A 6,498-nucleotide genomic window follows, 5' to 3' on the forward strand; every position below is an offset into this window, starting at 1 on the left:
AAAAAATCTCCCGGGCGCTCTGGGAGCCTTCCACTCCCGGCCGCCCAGGAGAGAAACACTGAGCCGAGGCATATGCGTTCAGCTCGGCCAAGTTTGGGAGCTGTACAGGCTGTAGTGAATAGCCCGTACAGCACACCTTCGGTTCTACTGAACCGAAAGGGTCCTGGGGCCGAAGCTAGCCGAAGGATCGGCCAAAGCTACGGCTAGATCCTTCTGCAGCTTCGTGAATAGACCCCATAGTGTGTTACTCAGGACCAGTAGCGGCTTTCCCTTGACTTCGTCCTTGTACTCAAGTTACAATCATAGTTCAGTTTCCATACATAGTCTGGGGTCATAGTAGAAAGTCCAGCTGGTTTGATTGGACCCTCCCATTATGTGGGAGGAGTGGGGGTGTGACATATTTTTCCCTATGGAGAGGATCTCTAAGGCTTAAGGCAATTAAGATATGCCACTATATATTTTTCTATATATATAAATATCTATACATTATAGTTTGAGTTATGATTAACTCTGAGAAGAAGTACTAGTAGTATTAGTATTAGTATTAGTATTAGTATTAGTAGTAGTAGTAGTAGTAGTAGTAGTAGTAGTAGTAGTAGTAGTAGTAGCAGCAAAAGACAACTTGGTGGGGCTGAGACCATTTCTTGGTTTGATAATTTCAGTCTGCCAATTCCGGAGTTTTGTCAGCCCACAACAGGAAATTAGGAATTGAGTGCATTCATGCCCAGATCAGCAGATATATTTCTGTACCTGCAGGGTGTTTAAAGGGATACAACATGGGGTGACATGCTTACACTGCAGAGGTGTACTGCATATGTTTCTTTCCTGACATAGATTTTAACAACAGTGGCAATGTCTGCCCAGTCCAACAATAACTTACTAACAAATACAAAATCTACCAGAAATGTTGGATATCTCTCCTTGTGGACATGGAACACACTCATAGCAGCATTCATGAATTGAAGATCCAAACTTCTTTCTGGTGCCAGGTAAACAAGGTCCTGAGCACCGAGATACCGGAACCTGAAAATCAGAGATCGTTATTATGATTATTATTTTGTAAAGGTCCATAATATCCTGTGAGATTATACAAACTATGGGGTACAGTATATTTATAAAGCAGTGAATAGGACTTTTACCAAAAATTCACTCCAAGTGAATCTTTCTTGTGTACATTTTTTAAACACCAGTAATTGATTCACCTATAGTAAATGTTTTAGGAATGTCACACTCACTGCTTTATAAAAACATCCATCCAGTGTTATAAAAAAAGAATGACTTATAACACAAATAGATTATAAAAAAATACAGACAATATGAACATTCAAAGTTTATGTCCAGGCAAGATCTTCACCTTTTTTGAGCTGTATATAGTAGGCATGTGAACCGGCAAATATTTTGTTTTGATTCGTTATGCTGAATCAATTCGTAATTTCAGACGGTTTGTTATCACATATAGGCTTGAAATTCCTCCCATTCACCCCATGGTTATGATGGCTTCCCCAGACATATAGTGAGGGCGAATCAGCTGCAGGGACCCAGACAAAAACAAAAAGCTAAACTAGGGAAATGATATACAGCACAACAGACCTGCAGCATATAGATGCTTTATATTTTTTTTAATGTTTTTGTAAGATACCCTGGCTTAAAACATATGATGGGGAACTGTAGGCCAAGCTTTCGGTATCTACTTTTTTTAATCAAACACCCTAATTAAAAGTAATAATTATTATAAATGTCATTATCACAAAAATAAACAACTTTATTAGTAAATGCCCCACAATTTAAAACCAATAAAAGAATCCTACACCACATGTGCTGGTTAATTATCACTAATTAACCAGCACATGTGGTGTAACAATACAAATTCAGTAATATCGATGTAATAATATCAATACTATAATACTATACAGATGCTTGTATGAGAATCATTCTTTCTTGTATATTATAATATACGTGGGCCATGGACCCTCCAATTTGTAACCCTTTTAATATAATACAGGTATACACTCCAACAATTCCTGCTTGTTTCACAAATGTCCATAATTTGAAACATCATGTAAGTAAGTAAGTAAGTCATTTTTACACATCACTCCCTTTACTACGGATTCACTTTCTCTAATTAACCTATTGAAACACAACATTATCTAAACTTAAAAAATATTTGATGATGGTGAAGCTTAACAATTGTTTCATACTATGTTAACCACATGAGTACTAGCCTATAATACCCCTTAATTACTTTACAAAAAGGTCAGCAATGACACTCCCAGGATGGGTTCTTTTAACCCTTTATAAATGTGATCCCACTTTTTTTTGGTGTTTCCTTCTTAACGTAGCAATGAAAGTGTATCTAAAAACACAAATAGAACAAATTAATCCCAAAAAAGGAAAACATAACTAACAAGGCTTATAAGTATCTTAAAAAAACCATAATTATAACATTATCAGTTTTGTCCCAGGTTAACAGACCCACAATGGGTGGCTTGTAACTAGGGATGTTCAGATACCAGTGCCGCTACCATCCTTTTATTTATATTTAGAAAACCAAAATCGTACATTAAAACAGAGATGTACAAATCCCAGGAGCTCCGTGTGCTCCTTACAAATGACAGCTGCCTCCTAACTTTTGAATATTTATCTAATCTAGTCTTGAAGCTCGAAAAGTGTCTGTACATGTGCTTGTTCCGAGTATGGTAGTTGGTAGCGGTGCATCCAGTGGCGGAACTACCAGTGTCGCAGAGGTTGCGTGGGGTCCGGGAGCGGAAAGCTGGGGACATGAAGGGGGAGATAATGGGGAGCTGGAGACATGAAAGAGGAAAGTGATGGCCTAGATACAGCAGCAGAACTCTGATATAACTTGTTTTCAACTTAGAAAAAGACCCCTAATGTCTCCATAAAGAGGACCTGTAAGTGTGCCTGTGCTATCACATAAGGGATTGTTAGCCCGCTATGTGATAGCAATAACATTAAGAGTAAAAAAAAAAGCGTAAAAAAATAAAAGTCACATAAAAAATTTAAAAGAACCCTCCACAAATTTTTAATTCCCTCCCCCCAAATATATACACACATAAAAGTAAAAACGCATGGGTGCACCAACATGGTAAAACGACAATTGCGCTGCCCACGTTACCTATCACCATGAATGTTGGAGTTCGAGCAATAATTTTAAGTCCATTAATTATGGATAACACTAAACTAAAGAGCGATAAAAGCTTTTAAAGCGTCGCCTATGCCCAATTTGGGGTATTATTGTGCGCACACAATTTTAAGGCTTGAAATATTTGGTGTCTATTTACCTGACGTGACCCTGTCTTTTATATTTTACATGTCAGTATGCCATACTTCGATGGCTTCTACTGTTTTGCTATAAGCTCATGATTGCTTATACCAGAACAATTCCCCTGATGGTCCTCTGTAAAATAATAGCTGTCATCAGTGGCTAAAAAGCTGCTGATGAGAGATATTCACAAAAATTCTGGGTGACACCCCCCTTCCCGCTGGCACCGCAGCTGCCAGCCACTGTTTTCTGGAATTTAAGCTGGCACTTGATCAAGATTTTCTAAATACAGTAATTCCTGGTGACAGTGTTTTGCAGTCTAATATATTATTGCATACAATGAAATCACAATTTGATAGAGATCAGACATGATATGAATATTTTGCATGGCTCCTTTGGAAACATTATTGTGTTTTATCAGCTTCCTGCACCTCATAATATTGGTGTGTTTCAATTCAAACTGACTGTTTTCTTCTTATATATTTATATAGATGGTTATTATTAATGTAGCATAATCATAGCATTAAATATAAACATGATATTAAACTTAACTCTGGGCAACTCATCTGTATGTTAGTAAAGGTGAGCTGGCCATTTCCTACTCAAATTTTGGCTGATGCCTGTGAATCATCTAAATTTGAACTGAGCAGGGCTCTGCCAACCGCACCTGGCTTGACATACTTCGAGTGAAAAAGTCAAGGAGCTGGGTGGAGAAAATACAGCCGAACAGTGACTATAGACATCCAGCTGTAATTACTGTTTGGATATTCTAATTGCTGCAGGTACCTACTGTCAGAATACAGAAGCCAGCAAGGAAGGATGTGGTAATTGAGAGATTTATCTTGTTAAGCTTTCTGGGCTAAATTAGAGAAATATTTACATGTATGGCCAGCTGAACCCCAGTTGGATAGGTGTTTATTCCTCCAGAGCATTTTGATAAGGCTGTATTAAGAGTCCTGGGTTTTCAGAATTTCCTCATGTATTTCTAGATAGTTATCTACAAGAGGTGTAACTGGAATAATATATCAGTCAAAGCAACCTTTCAAAAAAAAGGCAGACAGTAACAAATTTAAGTATATAAAGTATAGTATAAGTATAAGCATATAAAGTATAACAAAGTATACATGTGCAATAACAACTTATATCAACTTGACTCCTTTTCTTTTAGAAAATCAGGCCCAGTGTCTTATTGTTTACTATCAACCCAAGGTTATATCATGGACCTACCTCAGTACTATTCTTCCATGTTATGGCTTCAGTATTAATTTGAAGTTGCTGATCTTCTGGTGCCCAGGATGTAAAATTTCCCACATTGTTATAAATTACAGTGACATCGTCCGTAACAATCCAATTTATTATTTTGTAGTGATTAACAAATTCTCTGTATTCATTAAAAAATGGAACGGGCTGATGTGAGCCAAATGTGTATTCAACGTTTTTTAAATGGTGATACAACTTCAACATGAAAATGGAAAAAGGAACGAATATGGTAAGGAAAAGCAATCTGTCACAGGGAAATCAATATTTGAAATCCAACTCTGGTCTCAGTATTACCCCCCATCCTCTGTCCCCCAGCCCTTCATTGGAGTCCCACCTGATCCCACACAAAATCAATCAGCATACTTAGCTTTTTTCCAGGTATTTCCACCAGTGACATTACTGGTACTGTGAATCCTAAATGCTGCAGAGAGCAGTGCCATGTAAGACAATACAGATACTGTTCACCCACGTCTTCCACCATTGGTGGGTGAATCCTAAATGCTGCAGAGAGCAGTGCAATTTAATGATGTGGCTCCAAACTTTGCAGCATTTTCCACTGAATCCAGCTCTCACAGGAAGTTAATTGAATGATGCTGGGTATCACTCATCCCAGAAGACATGCATTGCTGGATTGGTGACCAGGTGATTCTTCTGGCAAAACTGCCAGAGAGGAGGTGGGGATAGCAGCCAGAGCTTTTTTTTAATACTAAACAGCTGGTGAGGCATGGCATTTTATGGGTTGTGCACAAGCTAACATTGGGCTGTAAGTCAGAAGCTTAATTCCTTCTTTCCCTACTTGCGAATGCAAGTTCCAGACCAGTCAAGCTAATCCTTAAGATTCTCTGCAAGTGAAATCCTTGATCTTTGACCACTATGCAGGAATTAGGATCTCTATATCTTTTTTTTGGGGGGGGGGGTCAGAGTATGAATAGAGCACACCCCCTGATAAAGGTCATTTTTCCTTACAACATTATTAAGTAGGAAAAAGTAAAATATTCTATAATCTATTTCCCAGCATGCTCAGACAATAAATGTATGCTCAGACAATAAATACATGCTCAGACAGTCAGTTCTATGTATGTATGCATGTATAAATCGGCTGCTGTCACTGTTCAGGTATTCTGACAGTGGCACACCTACCACTGTAAAATACAATAGACAAGCAGGAGATTCATCTATCCACACTACTTAGCAAGGATGGAGGAATCTTATAGTATATTTACAGAAAGTATTTGTAATGCTAGATTTTTTAATTATTCTTTCTCAGAAAATATTTTCAATGTTTGTAGCCAATATTAGGAAATATTTCTAAAAAGGTAAAAGAAATACAAAAGCCAACAAATTCTAAACTTTTTAAATACATATTTTCTGAGAATAAAAAACTATATTTCTTTAATTTAAATTTATTGGGTTCAAAAAAGTTCCAACTTCCCTGAAGAGATAAAGTTTGGTTTTGTAATGAATTTCCAGAACATAAAATGATTTGGCTCCTGTCTATAATGCCCTCTGAACCCTTTAACCTTGGCCAGCAACTGAGTTATATACAGGTGAAACTCGAATAATTAGAATATCGTGCAAAAGTTCATTTATTTCACTAATGCAACTTAAAAGGTGAAACTAGAGGACTTCCGGTTCCCGGCGCCTGATGCTGTAGCAGCTCTCCTCAGACCTCCATCCCGCCATCGATCCAGTAGCCGCCGTCCTTGCCGCCTCTCACCCGCAACACCAGCCCGTCGAGCCCCGGATCGTTAGCCCACTATGGACAAGTACGTGGAGCGTCCGCATAGGGCGCGGAGAGCCCTCACGGACATAACGGCCAACGAACATGCCCCCTCCAATATGGCGCCCGAGGCGATGCAGCAGGAATCTCCTTGTGGGGATGTGGATGGTGAGTCACAGCTAGCCGCTCACTCTGCATCCCCTATTGATTTTTCCTCACAGGCCTCTGCTGTGTCACA

The sequence above is a fragment of the Nanorana parkeri genome, unplaced genomic scaffold (assembly GCF_000935625.1).
Source record: "Nanorana parkeri isolate BGI_ZX_2015 unplaced genomic scaffold, ASM93562v1 scaffold1976, whole genome shotgun sequence".
Classification (NCBI taxonomy): domain Eukaryota; kingdom Metazoa; phylum Chordata; class Amphibia; order Anura; family Dicroglossidae; genus Nanorana; species Nanorana parkeri.